Raw genomic sequence first — 14,627 nt, 5'->3', positions numbered from 1 at the left:
GCCGCGCCCCGCCCCTTCCCTGGCTCACCCTCCCCCACTCCGGCTCCCCTACACTCGGCCGCCCACCCCGCCCCGAAACCGCAGAGGATGGGCGGGCTCCTCGCTGCTCGCCCCGCCCCTAATTCGACGCTTTGCATTCTTACAGCCAATCAAGGAGGCTAGCTCTGCCTCCTCGGGCAAGGTGGCCAATGAGGTGAGGCTGAGGGCACACCCCCCCTTCCCAGCTGAGCGCACACAACACAGCATCCACGTGAGTCAGCTTCTTAAAGGCGACACCTCCGCCTGCCTAATTGCCGCAGCTGGGACTCGGTGCCAGTCATCGGCGGGCGTCGCCAGGTGGCGGCTGGGGCCTTAGCTTCCTGATAGCCAAGGAAGCCTGGAAGACGCGAAAACAACAGGCTGTTTTCTAGGCAAAAACAGGTATTTAGGTTAAAATGCACCCTACGTTGAAATGCTCGTTTTATTATTTCTTCAGGCCACTTCCCTTTACCTTACACAGAGTTACCTTTTACGAACAAATCCCCAACTCTTGAGTCTCAGTATGCAGGAATTCATGGACTAGGAATTTTTTTTTTCAACGTGCTCGATTTTATTTACAACCCCATAACTTTTCTCTTGGCCATGGAAGTAATGCTCAAAAATGTCGGTCTTCGATGTGGAGATGATGTCTTGTGAATCTCGAGATCTGTTGAAAAGGATCTTTGCCCTCACTAGTGTTCAAATTGACAGATTTTTGCCATTCCATTGGCTTTCCCAGGTAATAAATCTCTTGACTGACTGTGAAGATAACAAAAATATTTGGTCATGTCTGTTTCTCCAAAAAAATTTATAAAAATATGTAATATATATGCAAATATATATTACATAAAGCGCTAGTGTGTATATATATATAAAATTTCAAACTAACTAGTATAATAGTATATTATATATATAAATATATATATGTACACACACGCTAGCGTTTGAATTTAGTTTGCATAATGGAATAGGTGTCCTGAAGAAAACCCTAATACTTAACTCCTTAATCCTAAATCCTCCAGTATTTCATTCACTTAAAAAAAAAGTTACTCTGGCCTTCTTTGTAGAACATACCTTTAACCCCTGCTCACAAGGAGGCAGAGGCAAGGGGATCTCTGTAAATTTGAAGCCAGCCTGGTTTATATAGTGAGTTCCAGGACAGCCAAGGCTACACAGTGTCTCAAAAACAAAGTTGCTCTAAACATCAACAATGAAGGACTATCCTTGGATAAATGAGAATTTTGCAGGAGAAAAAAAAACCACTTAAATGTATTGGGAGTTCCCATAATTCTTTTATTTTTATTTTGCTTTCATACAAAACTTACATTGAGAGCTGTGCACACTGCACATTACATGGTTGTAATCTTGGCACTCTGGAAAACTGAAGCAAGAGGATCAGAAACTGTGCTACAGTGAAACTCTGTCTTAAATCAAGGTGCACATTTATCACAAGAAAGTACACTGCCTCATCCCTGCCCCCCAGTGTTTGGAAACAAGTCCAGGTCCTCACACACTAGGCAAGTACTTTGACACTAAGTTACATCGCCCTGCCCTTTTTGAAATGCTAGATTGAGACACATCCAGTTATATTGCCCTTCCTGGTAACTTGTTTCCACCTTACTGCTGCTGTTCCTGAGTAGCTGGGATCACAGACTTGTGCCACCACCCCAGCGTGATGCCTCATTTCCTAAGAGGCTTCTTCTGTTTTCTGCTGACAATTTCAAAATGGATATGGGAGGGAACATAGCATACTTTTTCAACTTAATTTAGCAGCCATGATCAGTCTCTTTTAATTTTATTATTTATATGGATTTGTATCTTCATATATGCATGTCGGTCTGGGTGCTGGAGGAGGCCAGGGAAGGTATCAGATCCTCGGGAACTGGAGTCACAGGCAGTTGTAAGCCATTCAACATGGATGTTAGTAACCTTGGAACTCATGTCCTCTGCAAGAGCATCAAGTATTCTTAACTATTGAGCCATCTTTCCATCCCTGATCATTCTTTGATATCAAATGTATTTTTATCTACAAATTTACTTTTGTCTCTATAATATTCTGGCATGCCATTAACATCTATTATTGAGTTTTTCTTACTGATGAACATGTAGGTTATTATTGATAAAACAGCACATGTTTCTCAGTATCATAATTTGAAAAAGAAGTACAGTGCCTAAGTCACAGGAAAGAGCAACTTTAAGAACTAGGTAAAAGGTGAAATAATGGAGAGTCTCCTGCCCTCCCCCATCTTCTTTAGATGGGGTCTCTGTTAGGATCCTGCCCTCACTTATGTACATGTGCAGCTCAGGGTCTTGCGTCTTATGTCGTCAGGGGGCACTGGAGACTATGTACGTGTCTTCAAAAGCCGGATGCAGACCCCACACTCTCTCTGTTCCCTGCTCTGCTCCCCCCCCCCACCACCACCATCTTTCTCTCTCTCCAGGCTTGGCTCTCCTCTTTCTCCTCCCCACTTTCCCTCCTAATAAAGCTCTAAAAACTAACACTGGGTTCTGTCATGACCGTGATCTTTCCACACAGTAACCAGTACCACAGCCAGCTCCGATTATCATCCTTTCATTGGTGCCATGATTTGGATCTCACTCTGTAGAGAGAACTCACAGAGATCTGCCTGGCTCTGCCTCCCAAGTGCTGGGATTAAATGGGTGTGCCACCACTGCCCCTATGTAGCTCTGACTATCCTGAAACTCATAGAGATCCACCTGCCTCTGCCTGCAGAGTGCTAGGATTAAAGTGTCTGAGTTTTTAAATCACTAAATCTAATTTTGATAATAGTAAGGTAAGTACTGTTTTCATCCTTATTTTATCAATGATGAATTAACTAACCACAGTACTTACCCTGACCCAGCTCACTTGATACAGTTATGAAATACAGTCTTTATAAACTTTAAGGAAGATGGAAAAATCCTATCTCTAAAGGTTGATCTGGATGGTGTGTCATGCCTATTTTGAGTACCGGGGAAGTGGGACCAGACGGAACGGAAGGGACAGTTCATTGTCGGCACAGATGGATGCACAGGTCTCCCAGGCCCCGGCTTCCAAGATGATAAAAAGAGAACAGTGGCTGTTCCAGAAAAGACTGCAAGCAGTCTCTTCACTTCATGAACTGCTCCTGGTATGGGCCCAGAGTAAAGACCGTTAAGAAGCTGGCTATTTGAGACTGCCATGGCCGCAGCTGTCCGAGACATTTCAGAAGCAAGTGTCTTCCACATGCTTCCCAAGATCGGTGTGAAGCCAGATTTCTGCCGGAGCTGTGCCATTCCCAGCACGACGTCTGTGCATCCGCATGACGAAGTCTGAAAGAATGGAAACCCTACACGGGTTAGACCTGTTGCTGTTTCCCCACCCCCTCCTTCCACCACAGCCCATGGAGCTGGATCTTTAAGGACAGAAGAGAAACTGTCTTCTTGGGGGTGGGGAGTGGGCTGGAGGAATAGCTCAGGGGTAGAGCATTTGCCTAGTTTGGTTGAGCTTAGCCTTAAGGTACATGGGCTGAGAAAGGATAGCCTAAAATAAATCCATACTTTAATTCTAATAAAATACAATTAAATATAATGTAACAAAATGAAAGGGGGAGGGAAAGAGGACCGAACTATATCCCATGGAATTTGGCTGCAGTAGCTTAGAATAAATTGATATTTATTTGAACCTTTATTATTATAGTTTATTTTATTTTATTTTATTTTATTTTATTTTATTTTATTTTATTTTTCAGAGCTGAGGACTGAACCCAGGGCCTTGTGCTTGCTAGGCAAGCGGTCTACCACTGAGCTAAATCTCCAACCCCATAGTTTATTTTTTTAAGATAAATCTCTTGTAGCTCAGGGTGTCCTCAAAATTGCTGTGTATCTGGGAGTGACCTTGAACTCCTGATCCTCTTGCCTCTACCTCTCTGGTGCTGAGATTACAGCTACATGCCATGATGCCAGCCAGGTTTTTGTTGCAATTTTATAACAGTAAAATTCTTCCACCAAGAACATAGTATATATCTCAACTTATTCAAGTATTTATTTATTTTAGAGACAGAGTCTTATGTAGCCTAGGCTGGCCTTCAATTTCAGGACCTCCTGTTTCTACTTCTCAATTGCTGAGATTCCATTTGTGTGACATCATGCCCTGCTTTCATCTTGAAGTTTATATGTTTTTTTTTGAGGATGTTTTGTCATGAGTTGTGACAGTCTTTCAAATTGATATTTTGAAATCAGAACTCTGAGTAGCCCAGAATGTGACTAATTGGAAGTATGGCTTTTTACAAGGTGATTAAATTTAAATGAGGACATGAGGATGGAGTCTAATCCAGTCTGACTGAAGCCCTTATAAGAAGAGATTTGAACCCACTTTTACATATCGGGTAGATGCAGATAGAAAACAAGTCTACCAGCCTGGATACAGGATAGGGTATCTATTTACAAGCCTGGTTACAGGATAAGGCATCTATCTACCAGCCTGGATACAAGATAGGACATCTATCTACTAGCCTGGATACAGGATAGGGCATCTATCTACTAGCCTGGATACAGGCTAGGACATTTATCTACTAGCCTGGATACGGATAGAGCATCTATCTACCAACCTGTTCACAAGATAGGTTATCCATCTACCAACCTACAAGCCTGGTAACAGGATAGGGCATCTATCTACAAGCCTGGATATAGGATAGGGCATCTATCTACCAGCCTGGATACAAAATAGGGTATCTATCTACCAGCCTGCAAGCCTGGATCCAGGATAGGGCATCCATCTACCAGCCTAGTTACAGGATAGGGCATCTATCTACAAGCCTGGACACAGGATAGAGCATCTATCTATCTACCAGCCTAGATACAAGATAGGGTATCTATCTACCAGCCTACAAGTCTGGTAACAGGATAGGATATCTGTTTGCAAGACTGGTTACAGAATAGGCCATCTATCTACCAGCCTAGTTACAGGATAGGGCATCTATCTACCAGACTGGATACAGGATAGGGCATCTATCTACCAGACTGGATACAGGATAGGGCATATATCTTCCAACCTGGGAGAGATACCTCAGAAGAATCTTCCCTGCTGATATCTTGATCTTGTACTTTTTCTTCTATAACTATTGAAAATTTAATATTTTCTGAAGCCACATAATCTGTGGTATATGTTGTGGCACCTCCTATCAAATTGTAATACAGAGTGTACTAGAAATGACTTCCCATATTTATGTTTTTATTAGGAAAGTTAATGTCCATTTGCCTGAATTTTCTTGATAGAAAAATTTTTATCTGTAAATAATGACGATCTTACCACCTGCTTTCCAGTCATTTTGCATTTTGTTTCTTCTTAAGTCCTTGTTTGTTTATTCTTGAATACATGAATATTTCTATCAATCAATTTCAGGAATTTGTAGGGTTTTTTTTTTTCTAATATAGAATAAGGAATGGCTAGGTGTGGTTGTGCCTACTTTTTTGTTTGTTTCTTTGTTTGTTTTTCCAAGACAGGGTTTCTCTGTATAGTATTGGTGCCTTTCCTGGCTCTTGCTCTGTAGACCAGGCTGGCCTTGAACTCACAGAGATCCGCCTGACTCTGCCTCCCGAGTGCTGGGATTAAAGGCGTGTGCCACTACTGCCGCCCGGCAGGTTGTGCCTACTTTTAATCTCAGGAGGGATTAAAAGGGAGGCAGAGGCAGGGGGAATCTCTGAGTTCAAGGCTAGCCTGGTCTACATAGGGAGTCCCAGGCTACTTCTTCCACCTGTTCTCTTTTGCTCATCTCAGCATTAAACCAGCTTTGCATTGCCATATAAAAGCTTCATTATTGATGTGTTAAATACGACATTCTTTGAGAGTCTAAAATCAGAAACTGTGATAAGTTAAAAACCAGAAACAAGGGGTTGGGGATTTAGCTCAGTGGTAGAGCGCTTGCCTAGCAAGCACAAGGCCCTGGGTTCGGTCCTCAGCTCTGGAAAAAAAGAAAAAGAAAAAAAAAAGAAAAAGAAAAACCAGAAACAAGAGCATATTAATATACACCAACATACCCTGGTCTTTTTTCTGGTCACTAACAATACTTCCTGCCCAAGTTGTTACAGTCATCTACCGAAGTAGGTGATCCGTTTAATAACTTCTAACTCTGGGTCAGACTTTTTGACCCTACGGATGGTGCTTCCATTGGCTTCTCCATTGCTCCGAGTTCCCTTGCCTTGTTTTGGAGGATCCTTGCTGGAACTGCTCCTATAAAGAAAAGAACACCTTTCCCTTGCCTCCTCACACTTCCAGTATTCTAATGTGTGTCCCCCCCCACCTGCCTCCCTCTGCAAATAGTCCCTCCTCATCATTTAGAGTTCCATTAGATCCAAAGGAAATGAACTGCCTCAATTCTCTTCCTTAACATTTCTGTCCTTATCACTTATTTTCTTGGTACTTCCATCAGTCTCAGATGGTAATCTCTGTTCTTTTCCAAAGCCAGAGAGACTGTGATGGAGGATACTGATGGATACAGAGAACTCTCTAAATCTTGAAACTCAGTCCTAAATGGAGCCCATATCTCTTTTCAACAGCAGAGACATTTCTTTAGGCCGTGACTGTCACTTCCCTCCTGTGTGTTAGTGGGTTATAAGCCAACCCCTACCCCTGCCCTTGCCTCCTACCTGCCCTACCAATACTTTTAACTTCTTAAATTGCTGCAAGTATTTATCATCTGAGTTGTTGGAATCTGCTAAATAAAAATTGTAGGAGGCATTGTTTTAAACTAAGCTACTATACTACTCTAGGCTTAAGGGGGGGGGGGGGCAGTCACCAATGCTATAGTTGTACACCACCAAGCTGAAACTAAGTTGTTTATCTGACCTTCAGAAATCAGGATTAGATAGCTGGGCAGTGGTGGTGCACGCCTTTAATCCCGGAACTCTCAAGGCACAGGCAGGTCTCCAGAGTTTGAGACCAGCGTGGTCTACAGAGAGTTACAGGACAGCTAGGCCTACACAGAGAAACCCTATCTCAAAAAACAAAAAAGAAAGAAATCAAGGTTAGAGCCAGATGCGGTAGCAAAGCTTGGTGTACTTGAGGCTGCATGATCTGAGTTCTGCGCCAGCCAGTCTCTGAACAAACCAGTTAGAGAGGCAACATGCTAATTTCTATTGACATAACAATGAAGTTCCTTTTGCCTTAATCAGAACACACAAAGGGAGTTATTAAAATCTATTGTTTTGTAACCCTAGGGATCAAACCCAGGGCTTTTACATGCTGGGCAAGTGATCTTCTAAGTTATCTATTCTGCCCACACCCTACAAAGAAAGTAACTTTGAAATGATCAGTCTGCATTTCACTTTTTATTTCTGCTTTCTGCAATCTTTTCCATTTGAAAAACTGAAACTCTTTTGTTTAGTTCATCAGAACTCTCATTTTGTTTTATGGAATGAGGTGTTTTCTGACCTAAAAACTTAAAGCCAATTAAACTCTTCAGGATGAATTATTTTATTGTACATTTGTCCTTTGCCAGATCTGTTTTGCAAATGATCAAAGTCTCACATCCCTGTGCTCCTGGGAACCTCACGCCAGCTAATGTGGACCAAGCTAGAGGGCTAACTCCTCTGGAGCAGTTCTGTCCCACTAGTGCAGCTGACTCAGTGAGGACTCTGAAAGACTTGGAGTGGGGATGGGCCTCTCCTGGCTGGATCATCTGATGTCAAGATGAACATGCCCCGGGCAGTCAACAGTGGCTTTGGGTTATGGGAGATCACAGTCCCGTATACTGGCAGGCAGCTCTTTCTTCCCCCACTCCCCACCTCTGTCTTTCTCTTTCTCCCCTCTCTCCCTCCCTCTCTAACTCCCCCCCCCCATCTGTTTTCTAACATTTGTTTAGAGTAGTACTCAGTCATTGTGCTTATTTCCTAGATCTTGGGGAGAAACACTAGGCTTTTCTTTTTCAATTCTGTCTCTTTCTTGTGTGTGTGTGTGTCTTGAATGTAAAGCAGACATGCCTGTAGTATGTAACCGTCTACACTGCATGAACAAGGAAAGGATGGTGGTCTAATAATAGCTGGGACATCTTAGATAAAACTCAGTGTGGTGGCTCTGGAGGCTGAGACAAGATGATTGCAGAGGGTTCTTAATAATCCTGAACCAACTATGAGATCCTGTCTAAAAACAAAAACCCAAACCTTAGCTGGGTGTGGTGTTGCACACTTTTAATCCCAGCACTCAGGTGGTAGAGATAGGTAGATCGCTTTGAATCCAAGGCCGGTCTGGTCTAGAAAGAGAGTTCCAGGCAGCCAGGCTTACATAGTAAGGCCCTATCTCCTATCATAAACAATCCACTAAAAATGTAGCTTTTTGGGTGCTGAGCAAGCTAGGGAAATAACGCCAGTTAGCAGCATTCCTTATTAGTTTTTGCTTCAAGTTTCTAACTTGAATTCCTGCCTTGGCACCCCTTGATGATGAGTTTGATCTGTACACCAAAATAAATCCTTTCCTTCCCAAGTTTCCTTTGGTCACGGGTGTTTATGACAGCAGTAGAAAATCAAATGAATACAGAAATTGGTACCAGAGAGTAGGCATCGCTGTTATGGATGTGGCCATATGGTTTTATTCCTTGGATAGTTTTATGAGAAGGTGGCATCTGGGACTCACCAAATACTCTGAGTTCTAATGGTCTTGGACAGCTCTATTTCCTTCGCTCTACAATCTGCAGTCACATAGCTTAGCCTGGTTCAAATGTGATTTTTTTTTTTTTTTTCATTTGAGACACAGTCTCACTGTGCAGACCAGGCTGACCTCAGACTGGCAGATCTGCATGGTCTCTTCAGTTATTCTTTACTAGAAAGTAGTAGCAAAAAGGGTGGCCTGGCATGGTGATTGTTTTCTTAAGCTCCGAGACAGCTGGTGGCCCTGGTGGTAACAGGTGCTGTGCCAACACCCAGCTTCCCTTCCCAGCAGAGCCACAGATTCTCTGTGTGACACTTCAGGTTTTCCAGGAAGCAGATGCCAAGCTACCATCAGACAATCCGGAGATAATGAAGGAAACACAGTGAGGCATGAACACCAGTGAGCTGCAGTCAGCTGGAGAGGGACATCGGTTCTCCTGTGTAGCTGAAGCTTGGAAGGAGATAGGCAAAGAAGGAGGCTTGGGCAGAAAGAACCTAGGACTGCAGACACCCCCAAGGAAAACAGGTAGCAGAATCCCATCCCAAGCAGAAAGATGTAGTACCCTTAGCCCTCAGGCATCCTGCCTGGCTGCTACAAGAAGTCTGTATGTTCTATTCTGGGCCAAGTTGTGGATGGCCAGGAAGCTGTCCCCCGCAAGCCTGTCTTTAACCGTGATGTGAATGCAGAGACCCTCTCTGTTTCTTTTATGGGTCTTCTTCCTGATGTCCCTTCCCCCATGTCATTGTGCATCACTATCCCTGTCCTCTCAGAAGCCTAAGCTTTGGATGATGTATGGCCATTGTTCCTGAGTTCCCACGTGAGAATATACTTCTCACTTATCCTTTGCACGCCTTCCTAGAAAAACATCTGCTTGGCCTTCCTGTCTTTCCTTCTTGATAGAGTCACCTTAGTGGATTTGAAAAAAAATATTTATTTTTATTTATGTGTCTGTGCGTGAGTGTGCACTTGTAAGCCAAGGCCAAAAGATGGCATCTGACCCCCTGTCGCCAGAGTTCTAGGCTGTTGTGAGCTGCCTTACTTGGGTGCTGGGAACAGAACTTGGTTCCTCTAGAAGAATAGGCAAGTGCTCTCAACTGCTGACCGTCTCTCTAATACAGCTTAGTGTTTTAAATATTAAAGATTATGTCTAGGTTTGTTAGAGAGATATGCTGGGACAGATTCTGAGTGACCAGATCCTTTACATAATACAGGCCACTCACATCAGGGGAAGCTGGAATATGGTAGAGATCCACCAGCAACCTGCAGGCAAAAGAAAATCTTTATATTTATAGATGTTAGAAGGAAAGGGTCTCGGAGCTCAAGGGAAGGAGTTTCTGAGCTTAGGAGACTAGTGAAGGCATGAAATTACTTAGATAGGATATATAGGATATAAGGCATAATTTAGGAAACTAATCCTAATGTCTCAGCCTACCATGGGGTTGCTACAGGTTAGGAGCTAAGCAATTTGGGGGAGTCACTAGTAGGAGATAAGGTGTGGGTGAGCTCCTCTACAGTGTCAGCTGCTTTGATCTAACACTTAGAATTTCAGATGTTGGGGTTTTATATATTATAGTACTTCCCTCACCACTGAAACCGTCTAACGTATTCATGGTCCCTGACTTTCCAGATGTTCAAAGCTGTGTGTGTTCTAGAAATGTTCAACTGTGTCAAATGACATTTCATATTATGTACAACATCCATATATATGTCCATCAGTCTATCTGTCCTGGCTTACACATCTATCTTTATCTGTGACTCTTTGTTTCTATTTCTTTAAGCCTACTGGTGTCTTAATGTCTCACTCTTCTCTTTAGTGTGTGAACCTAGACTCCTATGTCAGAGGACATTTTTTTTTCTCTACATGTCTGTAACTCTCACAAATATGTCACAGGAACTTTGTTTTGTTTTTGTTTTTTTTATGAGATAAGGTTTCATGTAGCCCAGACTAGTCTTGAACTCGTGACCCTCCTTCCCCTATCTCTCAATTGCTGCCATTATAGGCATGCCTAGCTTTTAGTAGAAGAATTTTTAAAACCTCATGTTAGCTTTAAAGATGTGAGCTGGCTGGGTGGTGGTGGCACACGCCTTTAATCCCAGCACTCAGGAGGCAGAGGCAGGTGGATCTCTGTGACTTAGAGGCCAGTCTGGGAGTGGCCGAGTGAGTTCCAGGAAAGGCCAAAACTACACAGAGAAACCCTGTCTCGAAAAACCAAAACCAAAACCAAAACCAAAAAAAAAAAAAAAAAAAAAATGTGAGCTGTCTACTCTCTATAGGTGACAGTATAAATTTGGAAGGTACTAGCTAAAATTAACACCCCTTCCTCTCCCCTACCCCTTTTCTTTTGGAGACAAAGTTGGCCTGGAAATTGCTATGTAACTCAGGCTAGCCTTGAACTCCCTTTTGTCTCTGCCTTCCCAGTGCTAGGATTATAGGTATATGCACCACACCTGGTAATTACATCTTAAAATAGATAAGACAGTCTGGGCCTCATGTCACAGGCCTATAATCTCAGCTACTTGGGAGGCCGAGGACTGAGGATTCAAAGGCCTGCCAGGGCCACTTAGCAAGACTCTGACTGAAAATAAAAATGTACAAAGGTCTGGAGATAAAATACAGTGGAAGAGTGTTTGCCTAGCATTCGAGAGGTCCTAGGTTCATTCAGTTCAGTCCCTAGAATGCAAAATAAATAATTAAATTAAAGGGCCAAAACTTTAGGCTAGCCACTTACTCTTCTAGTAAACACCAGAATAGATTTGTACAAATGATTAGTTGTTTCCAGCAGTATTCCAACAAAACCAACAATGTCAATGGAAAAAAATTATGACACTATAAGAAATGTTAAACTATGGTACAGTCATTCTGTGTAGCCTTTGATGGAAGTGGGCTATTTAAGTCAGGAATGATGGTGTGTGTGTGTGTGCCTGTCATCCCAGGACTTGGCAGGTGAAAGTTATAGAAGAGAAGAGGCCCTCCTGGACTGCGTGGGATACTGTTTTGAAAACCAACAAGCAAACAAACAAAAAACAGAAAGAAAGGGGAAGGGGAGAAGGGGAATATTGCTATAGAAAAATACCCCAAATAGCCAAATATGATGTCACACTTCTGTCATCCTGAAAGGACCAGGCAGACGCCATAACAGGCTGTCAGTCTTCTCTCAGAGATCAGGCCTCAATTTCAGTTTCCTGAGACTTGAGCAAGCAGTTTGTGGGAGGGCCATGAACAAAAGACATAGTCCTCACAGTAGCTCCCTTTCTGCACGTACTCTGACTGCTCAAGGTTCAGCCAGTTGTTTACTGTCTGGGACCCCTCACCAATTTAGAACTACGTGCATGGGTCAATGTGAAAGCCTGGGCCACTGAGCCAGCCCCCACAGTCAGTACATGCTAGGTCAGCCAGCCTCCATGGCAGCTCAAAGACTTGTCCAGGCCTGACCAAAAATCAGTAACTGTAACCCCCAACTGACCCTAGCCAATTAAAAGTTACAAACATGATTGCCACTTGCATAAACCAATCCTGAGTTTGTAGACCCCCAAACTCCTTTGTTTTAAAAACCCTGCCCAATTGCTACTCGGGGTCTCTCCTGCTCTGCTGCTTCGTCAGACAGACTGAGAGTCCCAAGTTAACTCACAATATAAAGACTCTTTGCTTTTGCATCGGATTTGGTCTCTTGGTGGTCTTTGGGGGACTCTGGGTACAACAATCCCACTACTTAGGAGGTCAAAAGGAGGTAGGAGAATCAAGTATTAAGGCCAGTCTGGGATATATAGAGAATATTAGTCCAACTTGAGCTACATGATGAGACCCTGTCTCAGGAAAGATCCCAAAATATATTGGATAAGAAAATTAAGTTGAGCCGGGCGCTGGTGGCGCACGCCTTTAATCCCAGCACTCGGGAGGCAGAGGCAGGCGGATCTCTGTGAGTTCGAGGCCAGCCTGGTCTACAGCGCGAGATCCAGGAAAGGCGCAAAGCTACACAGAGAAACCCTGTCTCGAAAAACCAAAAAAAAAAAAAGAAAATTAAGTTGTAGAATATATTTGATATAATTCCACTTTTTTTGTTGTTTAAAATCTATAATGTGAAAAAAGTTGGGCAATGGTGGTGCACACCTTTAATCCCAGCACTCAGGAGGCAGAGGCAAACAGGAGTTTGAGGCCAGCCTGGTCTACAGAGTGAGTTCCAGGACAGCCAGAGCTATACAGAGAAACCCTGTCTGGAATAAAACAAAAAAACTCACGATAGTGTGTATATAAAGGTGAACATACTTTAGGTTATGGAAAGGCTTAGTATTATATACCAACACTAATAGTACAAAGGCAATAATATGTGTGTATAGTTTCCTGAAGACTTTTTTTAAAAGGTTAAAAAGTGTATTACATTATTTTATATGAATGGGTATCATCCCTACCTGTATGTCTGTGCACTGTATGTGTGACTGGTGCCCATAGAGGCCAGGAGAGGATATGACCACCTGAAACTGGAGGTACAGATGGTTGTGTGCTGGCAATCAGACCTAGGTCCTCTGGAAGGGTAGCTGGTGCTCTTAACTGCTGAGCAATGTCTCCAGCCCCTCCCCATGACTTTTGAAAATCATGGATTTCGTTGGATGCTTGCATTAGCTCATGTAATATGTGATTCCTTTTCAGTCTGTTAATACAGTGGTCACAAAGATTGATTTTTGAGTACTGAACTCAATTTTCATCCCTCCAAGGAATAAACCTCACTTGGTGATGTGTACATAATTATTTTCATGGCGGTCAGAGGACAACTCTCAAGTGTTGGTATTCTCCTTCTACCATGTAGTTCCTAGGGATCAAACTCACAAGAGGTGAGGCTTGGCAGTAAGCACATTACCCACTGAGCCATCTTGTTGGCCCTACAATTATTTTTACAGATTGATTATTTTTGCTAATTTGTGTGTGTGTGTGTGTGCCTATGTAAGACCAGATGTTCTCTATCATTTCCCCCTATTCCATTGAGGCAAAGTTTCTCCCTGAACTTGGGTTTAATGTTTTCTCAGATATGCTAGAAGCCAGCAGTCACCAGTGATCCTCTTGTCTCTGTCCCCTGCAATGCTGGGGTTATGAGCATGCTTGGAATCCAAACTCTGGTCCTCAGCATTGTGCAGCAAGTGCTCTTAACCACTGAGTCACCTCTCCAGCCTCTGTTTTTGCTAATATTGTTTTTGTTTTTATTTTTAATTTTTTCTTTTGACACAGGGTTTGTCTGTGTAGCTTTGGAGCCTTTCCTGGAACTTGCTTTGTAGATCAGGTTGGCCTCAAACTCACAGAGATCCACATGGCTCTACCTCCCAAGTGCTGGGATTAAAGGCGTGAGCCACAACCGCCCGGCGTGTTTTTGCTAATATTGTGATGATGATTTTTGCATACAGAACAACATTGCTCTATCATTTTCTATTTTGTACTGTCTTCATTTGGCTTTGTTTTTTAGGTATAGTAGCTTCCTCGTATGATTTGGGAAGTGATTCCTCATCTGTTTTCTGGGAAGTGTTGAGTAGAACATTGAGTAAGCTTTTCACTGAACTCTCCACTGAAACCATCTGGGCCTGGGAGTTATAACACGTTCCGTTGAAGTCATGGAGCTAATCAAAGTACGTGGTTCATATTGAGTGTGATGTAGTGTTTTTTTGTTTGGTTGTTTGGTTGGTTGGTTGGTTGTTGGCGTCCAGCCTTGACCTGTTGAACAGTCCTTGAAGTGGGGGAGTGAAGAATTGAGAAATGCTAGATAGGAAAAAATATAGATGTAGATGAAGAAAAAGATAGAGATGCAGAATAGCTTTGGGAGGGCCCTGGGTCAATATCCAGTTGCCTCGAGTTTATTCCTAATGGACATTTTATACACTAGCAAGAAGGGAAGCAAAAGACCTCCCCATTTCAAGATCAAAGTACAAAGTACAAACAAGTTTAGACCCTTTCTTAAATCCCAAAACACCTGGTACCCACACCTTGCAGCAAAGCATCTTGTAA

At 42.9% G+C, this 14,627-nt stretch overlaps 1 long non-coding RNA gene across 4 annotated transcripts in view; it reads left to right on the top strand.

The window, feature by feature from the left end:
- The first annotated feature begins 23 nt into the window (after nucleotides 1-23).
- The window catches only part of LOC128115493 (uncharacterized), a 74,550-nt gene continuing 59,946 nt past the window's right edge, over nucleotides 24-14,627 (top strand). For all 4 annotated transcript variants that reach the window (XR_008220180.1, XR_008220181.1, XR_008220182.1 and 1 more), the window contains exon 1: nucleotides 24-420. This is a non-coding gene — a long non-coding RNA (uncharacterized LOC128115493). The remainder of the gene's footprint in view (nucleotides 421-14,627) is intronic.

Source organism: Peromyscus californicus, unplaced genomic scaffold, assembly GCF_007827085.1.
Source record: "Peromyscus californicus insignis strain IS unplaced genomic scaffold, ASM782708v3 Scaffold_1__1_contigs__length_55948999, whole genome shotgun sequence".
In the NCBI taxonomy this organism is placed as follows: Eukaryota; Metazoa; Chordata; class Mammalia; order Rodentia; family Cricetidae; genus Peromyscus; species Peromyscus californicus.
Note: the sequence above shows the minus strand (reverse complement) of the source record. Positions and strands in the feature narration are given on the sequence as shown.